Genomic DNA, 21,037 nt, shown 5'->3' with positions numbered 1-21,037 from the left:
AAGGTTACATGACACTCGATTTGCAATGTGGGTTCATGTTTGGGTCATTGGGTGAAGAAGTGTTCTAGAATAGTTTGGTTATGGTAATCATGTATGTGGTTGCAAGGGATGGGCGTGAGTGATTTTGGAAACTTTTCATTCAGCTCACTGAGCTGCTTAGGGTTAATTCTCTTGAGAGAAAACAAAAAAGATCGACCCTTTTATTTTGTGGGGGGGGGGGGGGGAATTTAGGGTAGTTTGGTTTATTTCATGTAGTATTCTTTTTATTCTTGCTTTGCTAGTTTATTCACTACTAGACTTTTTTATTGTTAGTTTTCCTTTTTTGTGAATTTGGTTGTCTGTGGTGCACTATTGATTAACATTTTTGATACTTTTTTCAATGTCTGCTTTTCTTTTAGAAAAAAATAAAATAATTTGGCTAATTAGGGGTTGTTTTGTAACACAAGAACTGGTCCACAATGGTTGAAAGAAACTTCAATCCTCAGAAACCATTTAACCCTCAGGGGCCACTGCCTCCATTGCATTTTACCATTTGTCATTCCCTCGACCCTTCAGATTTTTTCTATTATTTCAGGGGAAATGAAGACTCTCAATTTCACTCATACCCAATGGTTCCAAGTGATTGTGTGTATGGGTATTAGGAGCAGGGTACATTTTAGACCTGAACGCCATTTTTACATTACCAGACAATACTTAACTGCTTTATTATAAAGAATACTATTGTTTAAAATGTAACTCCACTTTCATGGGGGAAAACAATGGCAAATAAAGAAAAAAAAATAATATAATAGTGTATACAATTGCAACACAAGTCATATTGTAATTGAATGTTATTAACCACTTCAGTATCAGGCACTTAGGCTGGATTCACACCTGTGCATTTTTAGTGCTTTTTGCATTTTGCAGATTTGCACTACAGAACGGGTTCCATAGGAAACCATGATAAATCAACTGTAATGCAAATCTACAAAATGCAAAAAGCACCAAAAATGCATAGGTGTGAATCCAGCCTTAGACCCCTTCCTGCCCCACCAATATGAATGACAATTGCGCGGTCATACAACGCTGTACCCAAACACATTTTTTATCATTTTGTTCCCACAAATAGAGCTTTATTTTGGTGGTATTTGATCACCTCTGCGATTTTTATTTTTTGTGCAACAAATAAAAAAAGACCGAAAACTTGGAAAAAAAAAACAAGTTTTGCTTTGTTTCTGTTACTTTTTTTGTAAATAAGTACACATTCTTCTTCAACGACAGGCACTGATATGGGCACTGATAGGTGGCACTCATAGGTGGCACTGATGGGCACTGATAGGTGGAACTGATATGCGGCACTGATGGGCATTCATAGGTGGCACTGATGGGCACTCGTAGGTGGCACTGGTGGGAAATTATGGGTGGCACTGATGGGTACTTATGGGTGGCACTGATAGGTGTCACAGATGGGCATTGATGGGCACTGATAGATGGGCACTGATGGGCATGAATGGGCACTGATGGGTGGCACTGATGACACTGATGGGTGGCACTGATGACACTGATGGGTGGCATTGCCGGGCATCTCTGTTTTGTAATTGGCCACAGAGGTGCCAGTCAGTGCCCATTTGTGGGCACTGATTGGCATATTTTGGGTATATTTTTTCACATGTGGATGGCCATGGGGGATGTACCTGGCCATCCACATGCTGAAGGCTTCCCTGGTGGTCCTGGGGGCTTCCCTGGTGGTCTAGTGTGGGCATCTGAGGGAGGGCTGCACTGATAAACAATCAGCACAGCCCCCCCCTGTCAGGAGAGCAGCTGATCGGCTCTCCTCTACTCGCGTCTGTCAGACGCGAGTGCAGAAAAGCCGATCAACGGCTCTTCCTGTTTACATCGTGATCAGCCGTGATTGGACACGGATGATCACGTGGTAAAGAGCCTCCGCCAGAGGCTCTTTACCGAGATCGATGTAGTGGTGTGTCAGACTGACACACCGCACCGCTGATCGCCGCAATGTGTGCCCCCACGGGTGCGGCAACTGTTATCCTGAAGGACGTCATAAGACGCCCAGTCAGGAAAACTGAACCACTGCTCAGCTGTCATTCTGCTATAGGCCGGGCAGGAAGTGGTAAAAAATGACCTTTCCTATTCAATCTGCAGCTCTGTAATTTTCTGAAAATGCATTGCAATATGGCTGCCTGGAGGTGTTCTGTACACAGAATGTATACTGACCACTCCCCAGAAACATAATTTCCTGCTTGTGTGATTGGCTCACCAATTTTCCCAGAAGTTTGAATTAAGTTATGAGTTAGGGACCTTAGAATGTAAGCTCCTTGAGGGTAGGGACTGATGTGAATGTACAATGTATATGTAAAGTGCTGTGTAAATTGATGGCGCTATATAACCACTTCCCGACCGCCGCACGACGATGTACGTCGACAGAATGGCACGGGCAGGCATAAGGGCTTACATGTACGTCCTTGCCTGCCCGCGGGTCGGGGGCCCGATCGGGCCCCCGCCCGGTGCCTGCGGCGGTCGGTATTCGTTCAGGAGCGATCCCGGATGAGGGGACGGCCATTCATTCATGGCCACCCCCTCGCGATCGCTCCCGATGAATGAAAATCCTCCGTGACATCACTTCCTCTCCTGTAATGTAAACACAGGAGAGGAAGGGATGTAATCTCTCCTCCGTGTCGGTATTTTTCGTTCCGACACCGAGGAGAGAGGATCGGTGAGTTGCACCAACACGACACTACACAGTAGAACATGCCAGGCACACTCACACCCCCCCGATCACCCCCCCAATTACCCCTGCCCCCCAGTCACAGTGACACCAATGTCATTTTTTTTTTTTTTTTTTTTTCCATTGGTGTCATTTGTGACTGTAATAACTGTTAGGGCAGTTAGGGTTAGCCCCCTTTAGTTCTAATGTACCCCCCCAATAAAGGTTTAACCCCGTGATCACCCCCCGTCGCCAGTGTCACTAAGGCTGGGTTCACATTGCAGCGGTTTATGAGAACGAATGTGATTCGCACCACACTGCAGTGCAAATCACATCCGATCTCTGTGCGATTCAAGTTCAGCCATACAGATAGTATGGCTGAATTCGCATCGCACCCGCCGCACCCGCCGCAAATTCGCACGGGACCCTTTTTTTGGCCCGCAGCAGAATCGGATCGCATGGGTGTTCACACCATGCGATCCGAGTTTGCAGATCGCACTGCGATATGCGAACTGATCTGGGGGTGTCATTACCATTTCACTGACACTCCCAGCAGTTCGCATAGGGCAGTGTGAACTGCCGCCGGGAGGCATGCGATGCGGGAACCCGCCGCGGATTCATGGCGTTCCCGCATCGCTCCAGTGTGAACCCAGCCTAATAAGCGATCATTTTTCTGATCGCTGTATTAGTGTCACAGGTGACGCTAGTTAGGCAGGTAGGTATTTAGGTTCGCCGCAGCTTTTTATAGCGCCAGGGACCCCCATATACTACCGCATAAAGCCCCCTGATTGCCCCCTAGTTAACCCTTTCACCAGTGATCACCATATAACTGTTACAGGTGACGCTGGTTGGTTAGTTATTTTTTTATAGTTTCAGGGCACCCGCCATTTATTACCTAGTCTCACTAGTGTACCCCTAAATTTAGGGGTGTCTACTTTCCAAAATGGGGTCATTTGGGGGGGGTTTGTGCCATCTTGGCATTTTATGGCCTTCAAAACTGTAACGCCCTTAGAAAGCCTGAAGGCGGTGCTTGGTTTTCGGGGCCCCGTACACGACTAGGCTCCCAAAAAGTCGCACATATGTGGTATCCCCGTACTCAGGAGAAGCAGCAGAATTTATTTTGGGGTGTCATTTCACATATGCCCATGGCATGCGTGAGCAATATATCATTTAGTGACAACTTTGTGAAAAAAAAAAAAAAAGTTTGTAATTTTCCCGCAACTTGTGGCAAAATATAAAATATTCCATGGACTCAACATGCCTCTCAGCAAATAGCTTGGGGTGTCAACTTTCTAAAATGGGGTCATTTGTGGGGGTTTTGTGCCATCTTGGCATTTTATGGCCTTCAAAACTGTAATAGGTAGTGAGAAGTGAAATCAAAAATTTACGCCCTTAGAAAGCCTGAAGGCGGTGCTTGGTTTTCGGGGCCCCATACGCGGCTAGGCTCCCAAAAAGTCCCACACATGTGGTATCCCCGTACTCAGGAGAAGCAGCAGAATTTATTTTGGGGTGTCATTTCACATATGCCCATAGCATGTGTGAGCAATATATCATTTAGTGACAACTTTGTGTAAAAAAAAAAAAAAAAAAATTTTTTTGTCATTATTCAATCGCTTGAGGCAAAAAAATAAAATATTCAATGGGCTCAACATGCCACTTATCAATTTCCTTAGGGGGTCTACTTTCCAAAATGGGGTCATTTGGGGGGGGTTTGTACTGCCTTGCCATTTTAGCACCTCAAGAAATGAGATAGGCAGTCGTAAACTAAAAGCTGCGTAATTTCCAGAAAATGTACCTTAGTTTGTAAATGTGACAACTTTTGCGCAAACCAATAAATATACAATTATTGACTTTTTTTTTACCAAAGATATGTGGCTGAATACATTTTGGCCTAAATGTATGACTAAAATTGAGTTTATTGGATTTTTCTAATAACAAAAAGTAGAAAATATCATTTTTTTTCAAAATTTGCGGTCTTTTTACGTTTATATCGCAAAAAATAAAAATCGCAGAGGCAATCAAATACCATCAAAAGAAAGCTCTATTTGTGGGAAGAAAAGGACGCAAATTTTGTTTGGGTACAACATTGCATGACCGCGCAATTACCAGTTAAAGCAGCGCAGTGCCAAATTGTAAAAAGACCTCTGGTCATTTACCAGCAAAATGGTCCGGTCTGAAAGTGGTTAAAGTGGGGTACCCCCTAAAAAAAAAAAATTAAAAGTCAGCAGCTACAAATACTGCAGCTGCTGGCTTTTAATAATCGGACACTTACCTGCCCCAGGGTCCAGCGATGCGGGGGAACGAAGCCCCCCCCTCGCTCCCCGCTCCGCTCGCGGCGCCGTCATGCATACTGTGGGCACCCGGCTGTGGCTTCACAGCCGGGCACCCACTGCGCATGCGCGAGCGGCGCAGGGCGCCGTGATACGCCGTACAGTCACCTGGGACACATGACAGGTCCCAGGTGAATGTGCGGGCAATGAAGAAGGCAGACTACGAGGGACCCCCTAGCAACCGGTATTTAGAGGTGAGTAAAAAATTTTTTTTTTGCCAATTATTTTTTTTGGATTTTTTTTACGAATTTTAAGTAGCTTTATTTTTTTGGTGGCAACACCACTTTAAGTAACTGAAATAAATAAAAAAATTAATTGAGTCAGATTTCAGACATCCCCTGCAACAAAAAATTTCATTTTTGGTGAGATACTTAATAGGAAATCACGGTTATAGGGAAGCCACCAGGAATGCCCAGCAGCTTTCCTCATTAGAGCCCTGTAGGTGCACAGCTGATTGATAATTATGAAACCAATCCCATTAGACTCAGTTTCCCATATGGATACAAACACACAGGGATTTATTTAGAATAACAAAAGGTTGGAATCTGCAACAAAGTTTGTTAAAATCCCTGTAATATACATGGATCACCCAGAGGGGAATGTTTTTTTCTCAACAAAAGTGGAGTTACTTTTTAAAGAGCTCAGTACCTCTATCCTCATCGCTGTTCAGATAGGCCTGTATGAAGCTTCAGTGTGTGAGATAATAAAAAGAGCATCAGCTATGCTCTCTCTTTAGAAACCTATCTTTGTAAACTCAATTTTATAGGCATACCCTGTATTACCTTCTTTGTAAAATAAGTTACAAAAAGAAATTATAAAGATATAAGATAACAGTTTAAAAGCATAAAACATAAACTTTAAAGTAAAATTGACCTGAAAAGTGATTGTAAATATTCAATTTTTTTTATTATTAAAATAACAAACAGGTCATACTTACCTGCTCTGTGCAGTGGTTTTGCACAGAGCAGCCCCACTCCTCTTCTTCTGGATTCCCCCTGCCAGCACTCCTGGCTCCTCTCAATGCCGCTTGCCCCCTTTGCTACAGGGCTGAGTTCAGTCCCGCCCCACGCTTCCTCCTCATTGGCTGTGATTGGCAGCAGCAGGAGCTAATGGCTCCTGTTGCTGTTTCAGGGCCATGATTAATTAATTATTTTTAAGTATTAAGGAGGGCTGGGGGGGTCTGCTGCACAGGGAGGACAATCCCAGAGTTGTTGGTATCAGTGGGAGGAATAGTGCCCCATCATTGGTATCAGTGGGAGAATAAGTGCCCCATCATTGGTATCAGTAGGAGGAATAATGCCCCATCATTGGTATCAGTGGGAGGAATAGTGCCTCATCATTGGTATCCGTGGGAGGAATAGTGCCCCATCATTGGTATTAGTGGGAGGAATAGTGTCCCATCATTGGTATCAGTGGGAGGAATAGTGTCCCATCATTGGTATCAGTGGGAGGAATAGTGCCCCATCATTTGCATCCGTGAGAGAAATAGTGCCCCATCATTGGTATGCATGGGAGGAATAGCGTCACATCATTTGCATCCATGAGATGAATAGTGCACATCATTGGTATCAGTTGGAGGAATAGTGCCCCATCATTGGTATCAGTGGGGGGAATAGTGCCCCGTCATTGGTATCAGTGGGAGGAATAGTGCCCATTATTGGTATCAGTGGGAGGAATAGTGCCCCATCATTGGTATCAGTGGGAGGAATAGTGCCCATTATTGGTATCAGTGGGAGGAATAGTGCCCATTATTGGTATCAGTGGGAGGAATAGTGCCCCATCATTGGTATCAGTGGGAGGAATAGTGCCCATTATTGGTTTCAGTGGGAGGAATAGTGCCCCATCATTGGTATCAGTGGGAGGAATAGTGCCCATTATTGGTATCAGTGGGAGGAATAGTGCCCATTATTGGTATCAGTGGGAGGAATAGTGCCCCATCATTGGTGTCAGCTTGAGGAATAGTGCCCCATCATTGGTGGTGATTGGAGAAATAGTGCCCCCTTGTTATTGTCAGTAACAGGAATTATGTCCCGTTGTTGGTGTCAGTGGGAGGAAAAGTGCCCTAGGTGATCTCACACTGCGGATATATAGTTATAACTCTCTAGGCACAGGAAGCATACAGCCACATGGAAGTCAAATTAAAAATCAAGGAATTCAAGGTAGATTTTTCAGAACACTGCTTAGGTAGTACAATTACATTTTTTTAGATGTTCCCTATATGATCGAGTATTCACTTTTTTAGTTTAGGTACACTTTAATTCAATAACAATAGTCTATTAGTCTATGTTTGGCCCCGGGTGTTGGCTTTTGTCAATAATGATGACACTTGGTACCTTGGCTCAAAATACTAAGATTTCAGGGTGTGTTTCAAGGCCTGAGGTGTCAAGGTTTGTTGGGGTGACATTCCTCCATGAGGGTGCAGCACATGAAAAGCTTTTTCATGTTGTTTAAAAATAGGAGAATGAAAAGAATGCTAAGTGATATTATGATAATTAATATTTGCCCGGTCAGCAGAGTGAAGCAATCAAAGAAACAAAACTCGCAGACATCCAACTGATAAAACAGAAGCTCTGATCTGAAACCCGCAAGCCAGCTGGAAAGTGATTTTGTTAACCTTTAGCACAAATACTCCGCAGTCTGTAATTAAAGGGGAGAGACTAATTATATCATAGGATGTGATATGAATGTTGGTTTCCAAGCAAGGGAACAATAAAGAGAAGCGATATTCAATCACGTACCCTTTTTCCAATATATTCAGACATGACTTTGGTCATCCTTTATTAACCACTTAAGTACCAGTCTGTAATAGCCTTCATACCAGTCTAGTTTTCAGTTTTCAGCACTGTGATAGTTTGACTAACAATTACATGCACCACTGTATCCAAATTCATTTTATATAATTTTTTGAGACAAATAGGGGGTTCATTTATCATACCTGGAGAGTGCAAAATCTGGTGCAGCTCTGCATGGTAGCCAATCAGCTTCTAACTTCAGCTTGTTCAGTTAAAGTGTCACTAAACCCAGGACCCTGCATTCACTATATCTGGTCTCCCACAGTACACAGAGCATGGAAATGCAATTATTTAGTAAATATAAACTGCTAAATACATTTTCTCATCAGCAGTACATAGCAGTCTTATGACTTCTATCAGTGTCTGGTTAAAGATTGTAGGAGGAGTTTCCATTCCGCTCTGACTGTCCTATGAACCTGCGTGACCCTTGACCCCCTGTCTGGACAGTGCTGATTGGCCCAGTGCTGATCACATGCACCCTCCCAAGGAAAAAATAAATAAAAAACCTTAGCAATACACACCAAACTGAGCATGTGCAGAGTGACTCCAAAAGCTCTGTCTTATCAGGAGATGGATTGGGGACAGTGGAAGAAGTGGAGGATTAGAGAAGACAGGATCAAACAGTTTTTTTACACAATGCACAGGATTAACCCCTTAGGTTCCACAGTGAGTATAACGTGCATGATTTACTGTATATACAGACTGATTTTACTGTTATGGGTTTAGTAACACTTCAAGCTGATTGGTTGCTAAGACCCCTTTCACACTGGGGCGGGAGGTGCATTGGCAGTAAAGCGCCACTATTTTTAGAGGCACTTTACCGTCGGATTTGCGGTGCTATTTGGCCACTAGCATGGTGGTTTTACCCCCCCCTGCTAGCGGTTGAGAAAGGGTTAAAAACCACAGCAAAGCACCTCTGCAGAGGCACTTTGCCGGCGGTATAGCCCCGGTGCCCCACTGATTTCAATGGGCAGGAGCGGTGAAGGAGTGCTATATACACTGCTCCTTCACCGCTCCAAAGATGCTGCTTGCAGGACTTTTTTTTACCGTCCTGCCAGCGCACCGCTCCAGTGTGAAAGCTCTCGGGGCTTTCACACTGAAGACAAATCAGCAGCTGTCTCAGGACGATTTTCAGGCGCTATTTTTAGCGCTGTAGAGCCTGCAAAGTACCCCGGCGTGAAAGGGACCTAATACAGCTGCACCAGACTTTACACTCAACACTGGGTTTTTATTTTTCTACTATATAAATGCAACAAGACAAAAAAAAATTGAAAAAAATAAAAAAAATAAAAAATTCCCTACTTTCTGTTATTAACCACTTCAGCCTCGGAAGGATTTACCCCTTTAATGACCAGGCCATTTTTTGCGATACGGCACTGCGTTACTTAAACTGACAAATGTGTGCGATGCTGTACCCAAATAAAATTGCTATCAACTAAAAATGGCAGTACAGTACAAGAACCCCCAAATTATCCCTTTTTGGAAAGTAGACACTCCAAGGTGATCTCATTTTTTGAGGGGGGTTTTTGCCACAATTGAAAAGAAAAAGCATGGAGAATTATGATTCATTTACACATGCTTTCTCCTCTAAAGAGCGATCCACAGAGGATCACTCAGTGGGCATTTGACCCATTGTGGGGCGGTAGCAGCACCGTTCCAATTTAGTTGAATGGGTCGCGTTTAACAGGCGGTACTGCCCACCAAATATGACCAGGGATCATTTTGCTAGATGTATATTGTCCTGTCCGTTGCCTTTGAAGTTTAAGAGGGAGCGGTTGGGGGAGGTAAAAGCAAGGCTCAACTATGTGTTTTTACCAACCCCCTCAACTCCAAGTGTGACGTATACTCAAGGGCAATGATTGGTTTACACAATGGAGATCAGATTTTCAGGGGGGGGGGCTGAAACGGTAAAAAAAAATAAAAATAAAAAAAAGGTCCTACAATAACAACCCCTCACCACAAATCTGCTGCTGCCATTGACCTGGAACCAATACAGGATTCAATTGTTCAGTTTTTTTGATAAAGGAATTATCAAAAAGTGTCTCTGTGTTTTTATTTAATTTTGACACTTTTTTTGGTGAATGAGTAGGGGTACGATGTAACCTATACTCGTTCACATGGGGTGGGGCCTGGATCTGGGGGCCCCCTTGTTAAAGAGAAGTTCCAGATTCTGATAAGCCCCCTGCCCGCAGACCCCACAACCACTGACCAGGGAGAGGCAAACTGAACACCATCTCAGCTTAGGCAAAGGCGCCTGAAGTCCAAGGGCACTTTTCTAATATAATAATATAAAATTAATAATAAAATAATAATTTATAATATAATAATATTATAATAATAAAGGAAGAGCTCTTCCAAGGAGCTGCTGGTTATTTTTGGGCTTACCGTTACCTTCCGTTCTCCTTGTGGCACGTCTAGGGGATGTACCGTGGTAAGTGACCCAGTAACTTGAGACTGACAATAGATCCACTTGAATGGATTTTATTTGCTAAAAACTCAAACCATTGAACAGTCTTTCAACTTGGGATCAGAGGGTTGGAAAGGAGGCTCAGGTACTCTTATGTCAAAGTCCAAAAACATTAAAGAACTTGCTTACTTTGACTGCATCCAGAGAATAGCCATTCGCAGCTGGATGAGCACTCAGGTTGGACAGTCCCTCTCTCACAAGGCCTAGCAGCCAACAAGGTGCTTACTCAGGAACAAAGTCTTTGTCACAGACGTTGTTGCAGAGCATGTAGTAAACTAAACTTTAGAACACTTGTAGGATACCTGGATCTTTCAGCCTGCTTGGCGATATCCACAAGATCGGATTCTCTCGGTAACTTCAGCCCTTCCAGGCTCTTGTTAAGAAAACCAACACGTACGTGGTGTTCTTCTAACGAGTCCTCCCCTGGAATGCTTGAAGTACACTGGGTCTCTCCTGAACTGGAGACGACACCCAACCACCTCAGAATCCTCCTTTAGTTTCCTTGCCCTGGACTAGCCAGCCCCCGAGGCATTAAAGTCGGGTGGATCAGCACCCCAGGCCATAGCCTTCCTGGGGGCTGGTCAGGAGGACCAGGACCAAGTAATCAGTACATCATACTGGACCAGAACCCCGAACCTCGTGACGTCTGCATCTTAAATACCCTCTCCCAGAGGACACAGCGAGAGGGCCACTCCCACTCACCTGACTCAGAGAGAGAGAGTAATTTAAACACCTGACCAGACCATAGTTCCACGCCTGCCAGAGGAGACAGTGCCCCCTGTGGCCGGGCTGAACATTTCACAGTCCAGTCAGACTGATAAAGAAAATTTAGACAAATAATACTCAAACCAAACTGCAGTTTAGGTAAAGTTTAATTTTGAAAAACGCATAGCGCGTGCTTTTCAGGAGCCGCCGCTACAATTGTGTCACAGAGGAATGTATTCATGCAGACTTGTAATGTTGCTGGAAGGTCCGCTTTAAGCCCCTATATGTGTTTTACCGCTAATGAGACAAACATGGCGCTGAGCTGGGTGTCCGCACTCCTCCGAAGCTTGTTTTCAGCTGTTCCAAGAGAAAAGATCCTGACAGCTGGATGTGTGTTCATTGAGGCTATTCTGGAGGTGTCATAATCTGAGGCTGTGATACAGGCAGGAGCATGCAGCGGCCTGGAATGCTTACGTTAGCAAGTCTGTCACTGAGTTTACTTAACACTCATTTGTCTCAGTCTGCTTCAGAGCAGAAATGCAGTCAATGAAAACTTATTTAACCCCCCCTGACAGCATCAGCTGAAATGCGATAAAGACGCCTCTTAGCAGATCTCTAGATCCTAGATATTTGTTCTGTGACCTGGGATACCATTACCAGCAAGCTGGCCAGACTAAACAGTGCCCCGACCTTTATACAAGAGATTGCGGGGTCACACCTATAGATAGCCTTTTTCTGGTTATTTTAAATATCTTTATAGCCGTGATAATAACAATTCGCACACCTGCACATTATTAACCACTTACCCTCTGGAAGATTTACCCCCCCCCCCCTTCATGACCAGGCCATCTTTTGTGATACAAGCTGCGTTACTTTAACTGACAATTGCGCGGTCATGCAATGCTGTACACAAACAAAATTGATGTCCTTTATTTCCCCATATATAGAACTTTCTATTGGTGATATCTGGTCACCCCTGTGGCTTTTTTAATTTTTTGCTTTATAAACAAAAAAAGAACGACAATTTTGAAAATTAATACACTTATTTTTTACTTTCTGCTATAAAACATTTGCATTAAAATGAAAAAAAAACAAACAAACTAATTTCTTCACCAATTTAGGCCAATATGTATTCTGCTACATATTTTTTGGTATGAAAAAATCCCAATAAGCGTATACTAAGCATATACTATTATTACTATTATTATTAGTATTATTATACAGGATTTATATAGCACCAGCTCTTTACAACATGAAGGCAGACATTACACTTACAATACAGCCATGCTCTGTATGTGAACAGGCAATCTCAATTCAAAGGAAAGTGGCTTGGGAGTGAGCCTGTTCGGGTACCCCCATAGCAAGAGGCTTGCTATTGGAAACACTTGGCGGGAGGAGGAGCCAGGAACACAAAAAGAAGAGGATTGGGGCTGATCTGTGCAAAACCATTGCAGAAAGCAGGTAAGTGTGACACGTTTGCTATTTAACCTTCTCGCGCCCGCGCTATAGCCGAATGACGTCTACAACATGGGCCTTAATTGCTGGGAGGCCATCAATAGACGTTCTCCCATGCATGCCCTGCGGGGGCGTGCGCAGCTTGCTCTGGATCACCGAGCCTTATGCCGCATACACACGGTCGGACATTCCGACAACAACAAAATCCATGTTTTTTTCCCCGACGGTAATTGCACGATTGGATTTTGTTGTTGGAAAATTTGAGAACCAGATCTCAAATTTTGTGCGACGGAAATTCCGATGGAAAACGGAAAATTCCGATGGAAAATCCAACCATGTATACAAGGCATAAGAGACCCAGCTGATCACAGATTGGAGTAAGGGGCCAATCATTGGCTGACAGCTGATCACGTGATGTACACAGAAGAATATAGAATGATGCCTCAATCTGAAGGGTATATAAAGATAGGGATGGGTACCATCATCCTTGAGCTTAAAGTGATCAAGAAAAGGGGAGTGTCAGGGGCTACTCCAAAATAATGCCCCACAACAACAGAGATTGTTATGGACTATCTTGGGAATGGATAAGTTAAGTATAAAATTATAAATCTATTGAAAAAAAAACTAAAAAAACTAAAAATTGAAAAACATTTAATACAACCATAAGTAGTACAAACAAACAATGTAAACCCCACAATATAGTGGGGAAACAAAAGATGTAGGGCCAAACATGATCCTCAACATGTTTAGTGGAAAAATTTGCTTCTTCTGGAGAGTTGACCTTAAACATCTATAAAGAGATACAATCTTATAGTTATATAGTCACATATAGTGAAAAGGGTACAATTTATATCAATATGAGTAATCTGGAAATTTGGAATGTTATAGTCAGGCATGGCTTACCAACGGGGATCCAAAAGGGAAAATTTCAATAAACTACCCCCATGGTAGAATATAAAAGATGAATTGCAGCGAGTAAATAGATACCCAACATGTCAAACCTTAAATCTGCGTACACCTATAAAATAGCGACAAACTTCAGTACCCTATATTTTCTTTCGTGATGCTTCAAAATCCCCCTATAGGTATCAGTTTAGTGTTATGGAGGATGTTGGTTTGTACCTGGAACCCGCCCAGGTCTAGATTCTGCCAACTGGGCCAAATTGAGAACACTGCATACATCTTCAATCTATAGGTAAATTTACCTGTCTATGGGTTTTAGTGAGGAGAGGAATGGACACTACCTTTTAAAAGATGGACTAGTAAGGGACAAATGTATGTGCATTCATTAGCACTGCAGGAACAGTAGGTAATAATATGTGTGGAAGATCAGTGGCAATACCCTTAGTGTCTCTACAGGTCGAATCAGGTAATAGACACATCTTGGGGAGACTCCCATTTTGTACATTTCATCTGCATTATTCCAGACTAATGTGAATTGGTTTATGGGAAGAGTGCTTAGCATTGATCACAGTGGGGAAATCATTAGAATTACAATTGATCTTTGCTGACTGCCACATCACCTGCCATTTTGGAAAAGTTTCAGCCATTTTAGAAATGATGTTCATATTGTGTAAGAAATGGGTTTCTCCTACGTAAATCTTAGCAAACAAATCTTGAAAAGAACAAAGCAGATTATAGGATGAGCCCTATTACAAACATATCCAACACTAAAGAAATCATGACTAGCATGGAGTAAGCTAGTGTAGTCTAGGTCCTGCCCTACAAGAGTATACCTTGGCGTGGTGGGCAGGCTTGTAATCTTTTGGTTAAAAACGTCACAGCTGGAGAATGAATTCATTCTTTTTGACAACTTCATTTTTGGCCATTTGATTCAACTAAAAGTCCCTTATATTTTACAGATTACAGTATCATGGTTTTGATAGGGACAGAATGAAAAAAATAATGTCTCTACTCTATAGATGTAATACAATTATAGACACTTGTTGGGGAGTCTCTTATCCTGGGTACTTCACTTGAGTTCTTCCTGGCTAGTGTGGATGGATTTGTGTGGAAGAGTTGCGAGGATGGGCCAATGTTAGTGTTGGAGGCGGTGAGAAGTGTGTTGCTGGGTTTGCAAGGATGGGTTATTGTTGATGCAAGTGTTGTTGTATTGGGTCAGTTTTATGACTCGTACACACGATCGGACATTGAGAGGACATTCCAACAACAAAATCCATGGATTTTTTTCCGATGGATGTTGGCTCAAACTTGTCTTGCATACACATGGTCACACAAATCTTGTCGGAAATTCCGAACGTCAAGAACTTGGTGACGTACAACACATACGACAAGCCAAGAAAAATGAAGTTCAATAGCCAGTGTGGTTCTTCTGCTTGATTCCGAGCATACGTGGAACTTTGTGCTTTGGAATTGTGTGCGCATAATCGGAATTTAAAACGGATTTTGTTGTCTGAAAATTTGAGATCCAGATCTCAAATTTTGTGTGGCGGAAATTCTGATGGAAAATGTCCAATGGAGCCTACACACGGTCGGAATTTCCAACAACAAGCTCCCATTGAACATTTTCCATCTGAAAATCTGACCATGTATAGGGGGCATTAGTGTTGGGGGTATTTATGAGGGTCGGTGCTTGGGTTGCTGGCATGGGCAAGTGTTTGTGTTATGGCTGGGGAGAAGGGTCAGTGACAGTTGCAGGGAGGAGTCAGTGTAAGTGTTGGGGATGTTGAAGAGGGTTGGTGCTGGGGTTGCAGGGATGGGTCACTGTTAGTGCTGGGTGTTGTGAGGAGGGTCAGTACAGGGGTTGCGATATTGTATTGACAACACCTGTTGTGCATTTCAACACCTGGCACTAAATGTCCCCTTCATATGCTATCATCACAAACACCTAAATGCATTCGGCTAAAGTGTTTGTGAGGTAAGCTTTTCAAAGCTCTTGCAATATACATCTTTCGGTACTTTAAGGCCAATTATGCTTCCTGTATAGGGGAGGTACTCTGTAAGAAACAAACAGTGAGGAATTGTCCATCACGAGGGCCTGGTCAAGCAATCTTGTGACCAATACAATGTCCGGGATGGGGGTGTTTAGATCCAATTAAGTGGTGATTTCCAGAAGTCTGATCAGATAATGTTTGTTCTGTTCATCCAATTAAATTGCATTGTACTGTATAGTGGGTTCTGGGTTTAGCCATTCTCATTGGAAAATGGGAGTCAGAGGTCACTAAAAATCTGCACAGTGCCTGACTGCACAGGCTGTCTCCCAGCTCTGGAGTGTGCAGCATATGCCTTCATGGTGGTGACCACTGACCCTCAGGCTGATGATCACCAAGGAACCTTAAGCGTTCCATCCCCACTGATTCCAGGCTTAGTCATTTATGGAGCTACAGGATGCTAGGTCTACATCAGCCAGTCATATTCCACTCCATTTCTCCTGCCCTGATGATTGGCTGCATTGTGTGAATAGTTCTGTTCACCAGTGTGCAGAGTACTTCTCTAACACAAGTTTCACGTTCAAGGTGCATTAGTGATAGAAAGAAAGAAAAATGGGATCACTAAGATGAAAACTGTGCACAACATTTATGTTGAGGGAGACCTGGATGTAGCAAACCATTTAAACAATTACTGGTACTTCTATCAGTTTTGTGAGAAATAAATTATGCCAACAATAATAAGTTGGGGAATCATATTTGTTCTTGTAATGATGGTTAATTTTTAGGGTTTCGGAGACAGAGGTAGCAGAGGAACTGTCTCGGTTAAATCTTTATAAAGCAATGGGCCCTGATGGTATTCATCCCAGAGTCCTAAGAGAACTTTGAGGTAAAGTTATTGGACCATTAAAAGATCTTTTTTTTTATCAAACTCCCCATGGAAAAGATGCTCCCCATAACTGGCGGACAGCTAATACTGTACCCATCCACAAAAAGGACAGAAAGGTAGAAGCTGGCAATTATAGAGCATATATGGTGGTTTTAACAACTGTTGTAGGCTAGTTCACTGTTTCTCAACTCCAGTCCTCAAGGCACCCCAACAGGTCATGTTTTCAGGATTTCCCTCAGATGAAACAACTGTGGTAATTACTAAGGCAGTGGAACTGATCAAATCACCAGTGCAAAATGGAAAGTCTGAAAACATGACCTGTTGGGGCGCCTTGAGGACTGGAGTTGAGAAACACTGGTCTAGTCAATGGAATCATTCCTGAAAAGAAGGATCATTGATCACTTAAAAATAAACAACGTTCTGGACCCAAAGCAGCATGGCTTTACTGAGGGCAGATCAAGGCAGACTAATCAGATTTAATTCTTTGACTATATTACCTATGTTTTTCTTACAGTGGGCAAAATGGTCCTATGCAGTCAGTCACTGTTTGCCCAAAATGATGGTATCTTTTGTTACTGTTGTTACCTCTAAAATGCCAATTTGGGTCACTTTATCTCACGTTCACAGGTACTTCCAGATGTGTCATTGTTTAACCTGTCAGATAACTGTTCCTTGTATGAATAGAGTTATTTGTTTCCATTTTGTACCTTCTCACCATAATAGCTCTTTCGTATAATAAAGTAAATTAATATCTTGCCAACTGTAGATGAATAGAGTATTGGAAGTGAATTCAGACTTCACTCCCTTTTATAAAACCGGTAAGCCTTTCTTTTATTTACTCGTAAAACGTCTTCGTCACTCCTAGTATCCTTATCTTCCAGCCTGGAGGCATATTATGCCCTACCTTATATTAGCACACATGCTGAGACAACAGCATACCTGACTTGTCAGAAAGCTTTGTTTACATATGATTTATACTCTGCGTAGATTAAATTAAACCTCTATAAATCTGTAATGAAGTGCGAAAAAATAAATCTCTAAGCTGTATAGAAAACCAAAGATTTTTTTTTTTTCTTTTCAAACTTAGGATCAAAGTGCTTACAGGCTTTCTGTATGTTCTCGGTGAAGACCTATGACACGGTTCTACTGTAAAAAATCAATAATTTGAGTGTCTCGTTTTCCACAGAAATTATATATTAGGTATGGATTAATTCTCTCTCTTCCCACTCTCAAACCACACAAGCAGCCCTCTTTGAAATTAGCTTTCTTCCTTTGTGATTGAGCGTGATTATAAATGTGCTTTCAGGTCAAGGAATTATTTGGTGAGTTAGTGTAAAACATGAGCAAGCTTGTGCTCGGGGCATGTCTTTGCCTCCAGGGTCCAGGCACTTGGCCTGGCAAAGCTTGACTTGTTAAGAAATTGTCAGGGCTCGGCTTGCTGAGTAAGGAATTATTTAAGCTTAATTTGGCTGCCACATTGAGCTTGAAGGCCTTATGGGAGGATATGGGTGAGCGTGGGGGTGGGGGGGCTTATGTCGTAGCAAAGCCTGATCAAAAATGAATGTTTGGCAACAGCATTACATTGTTACAGGTTTGATCGCAAGTCATCTAGTTTGAGGAAAAATTGAAGGAAAGTGTAAAGGTCATGAAGACTGAAGTTGTATTGGTTACGTTACGAATTCAGCCAGGAGACTGTATTTTCAAGTTGTGGCCCCCGAGCCACAACTTATCCTTCCACCTAGCATAAAGTAGGTCAGTTGTGAATGTGTGAGGTCACAGTGACAACACTTCCAGTTTTGCTGGCTGTTGTGTGGAACTGTTGTGCATGGCTGCTTCACAGTTTTTATAAGGCTTTTTTGTACGTTAGATATTTCTATGCTACACTACTGTATATTAAAAGTATTGGGACGCCTGCCTTTACACGCTTATGAACTTTAACGGCAATCCAGTCTTAGTCCGTAGGGTTAAATACTGAGTTGGCCCACCCTTTGCAGCTATAACAGCTTCAATTCTTCAGGGAAGGCTGTCCACAAGGTATAGGAGTGTGTCTTTGGGAATGTTTGAGCATTCTTCCAGAAGCCACTGATATTGGGCGAGAAGGCCTGGCTCGGATCTCCATTCTATTTCATCCCAAAAGGTGTTCTATCAGATTGAGGTGCAGCTCAGCCAAGGTCCTCCACCCTAAGCTCACTCACCCATTTCTTTATGGACCTTGCTGTGTTTTATCTATATTGCCGAGACCCAGCAATTCATTACAGCCGCGATCCATTTTAAATGACAATTTTTCCTTTAGAAATGTAATTTTGCTGTGGTACTTTTCTAAACATGGGGAAAATGTGACACTTTATAGGCATACTATAGACACCCCCAGGCATGATATATAAAGGAATATTTCATTTTTATTGTTTCACTTTAAGCATTAACAAAATCACTGCTCCTGAAAAAACGGGCATTTAAAAAAAAAAATGCATTGATGCATGTCCTCTTGGGCAAGACCCGGGTCCCCAAACACTTTTTATGACAATAACTTGAATATAAGCCTTTAAAATGAGCCCTTTTGATTATTCCTGTTAGTGTTGCATAGATTTTAACGGTGTTCGTGTGTTCTGCCAAATTTTTTGCCTGTTCTGTTCGCCATGTTCTGCTGTGAACCGAACAGGAGGGTGTTTGGCTAATACCTAATGCTTACCTATTCTGATGCCACTCCAGTCTGGTCCCAGGCTGAGCTGCCAGCGGCTGCTTCAATGTGTAGGAAAGGCAGCCAACAATGGAAGCCCCTTCGTAACGCTATGGGTGACATCACTTCCCAGGCATTTCCCAGCCATTGTCAGCGCCGCTGGAGGTTGGACCAGGGCAGCTTCATAATAGTTAACTATAGCAATCTTTTCTTTCCAGGATTAGATAGAATAGGCTTTGATCGGGGGTCGGAGTAGGTTTAAAGTCATGCCTGGCATACACCACTCATTATTTTCCCCTGCTGGGTTGAACAAAAAAAAAACCTGATAGGTCCATTTAGAGCCTCTATACCAACAGTCCAATGTTAGTACATAAATTTCCCCCACTGAGCTGTTGTGTTCTGACAGGGGGGTGCCCCCCCCCCACCAGAACACTCTGGTCAGCCATTGGCTGAGAGTGCTGATCGGGAGCTGATTGGCTGATGGGTTTCCAGCATGCTTGTCCAACAGAAGCTTGCCAAACGGCTTCTAAAGTGGAAGTAAAACGAAAGTCCAGTACACACGGGCCAAATGTTGGGAGGTTTTTATTGAACCAGGTGATGTCTCTGACATTTGGCCTGTGTGTATGGGTTAACTTCCACTTTAAGGCACCATTAAGGTTGCAAGGTATAACAGCCAGTTAGGTGTAACAATTTAAAGTGGTTGTAAACCCTTTACAACCACATTTTACTACAGGTAAGCCTATAATAAGGCTTACCTGTAGCTACCCCGGATATCTCCTAAACCTGCATGGTTTAGGAGATATCCCCTCTATCAACATGTGCTGACGTCAATGGCATAGGCGCACTGAAGCAATGGCTTGTTCTTTCCGTTGCTTCAGCTAGTGTGCCATTACCAGTGGCTCCCGTGCGCATTATGTCATTGCGGCTCTGGCCAATACCAGGATGTAACTCCGGGAGCCATGTTGCCAGCGAGAACGGTGTATGAGGACCGCTGCGGGGGCTTCGATCTAAGGTGAGTATTTAATAATGAGCTAGCATGCTATGCATACTAGCTCATTATGCCTTTGTCTTGCAGGTTTTTTTTTATTTGTGGCTTTACAACCTCTTTAAGGACTGAGTTCATACAACTTTATTTGTGCCTGTTGTAAAACCCTGCAATTACACCATGCTAACTAGCTTGAGTTGAACTAAATTTAATTGAACTCAGCTGCTGACGTGTGGCTATTGCTATAGTATCTAGTAATTGAATTATATGGTAATTATTTGGAAATTGATTTGTGTCTTACATCACTTGATGTATGTCTGACATAACCAGTCCTTGAACAAGGCCAAAGTTCAGAGTTCTATATTCATTTTCTTTGTTAAACTATATACAAGGACTTTGCGTATATTACCTGTAACATGGAATTAATACAATAGTTTGTTCTGTGTTTTGGGGTATGGACTGCAAACTACAGTACTGTGCAAATGTTTCAGGCATGTGTGGAAAAAATGCTGTAAAATTAAGAATGCTTTCAGAAATAGAAGTGTTACTAAACCCTGGACCCTGCATTCACTATATCTGGTCTCTCACAGTACACAGAACATGGAAATGCCATTATTTTAGTAAAAAAAAAACAGTAGTATATAGCAGTCTTGTGACTTCTGTCGGTGTCTGACCAAGCATTGGTTAAAGGAGGAGTTTTTATTTTCCTCTGACTGTCCTATGAGGCTGCACAACCCCTGACTTTCTGTCTGAACAGTGCTGATTGGCCCTGTGCTGATCACATGCACCCTCCAAAAAAAAAAAAAAAACTCTTTAGCAATATACACCAAACTGAGCATGTGCAGAGTGCCCCCAAGGTTCTGTTCTATCAGTAACTGGATTGGGGACAATAAAAGAAGGGGAGGATCAGAGAAGACAGGATCAAACAGCCCTTTTACACAATGCATAGGATTAACCCCTTAGGTTCCACAGTGAGTATAACAAGCATGCTTTACTGCAGGGGTGCCCAACCATTTGAAGCGTGAGGGCCACTTTAGCGACTTGGTAACCGGTCACAGGCCATAATGAGCGGATCGGGCAGATGACAGGCCCGCTCTACTCTATGGGCCCTGCAATAACATTGGCCCAGAGAGAAGGGAACGCGG

The 21,037-nt window shown here is 42.8% G+C and overlaps 1 long non-coding RNA gene across 1 annotated transcript in view; it reads right to left on the bottom strand.

Moving 5' to 3' along the window:
* LOC143990051 (uncharacterized) overlaps nucleotides 1-21,037 on the bottom strand; it is a 29,643-nt gene that overhangs the window by 1,328 nt on the left and 7,278 nt on the right. The gene's annotated exons all lie outside the window — the stretch shown is intronic.

The sequence above is a fragment of the Lithobates pipiens genome, unplaced genomic scaffold (assembly GCF_037356315.1).
Source record: "Lithobates pipiens isolate NorthernLeopardFrog02 unplaced genomic scaffold, aLitPip1_a1.2 Scaffold_18, whole genome shotgun sequence".
In the NCBI taxonomy this organism is placed as follows: Eukaryota; Metazoa; Chordata; class Amphibia; order Anura; family Ranidae; genus Lithobates; species Lithobates pipiens.
The sequence above is the reverse complement of the archived record's forward strand: the minus strand, read 5'-3'. Positions and strand labels throughout refer to the sequence as shown.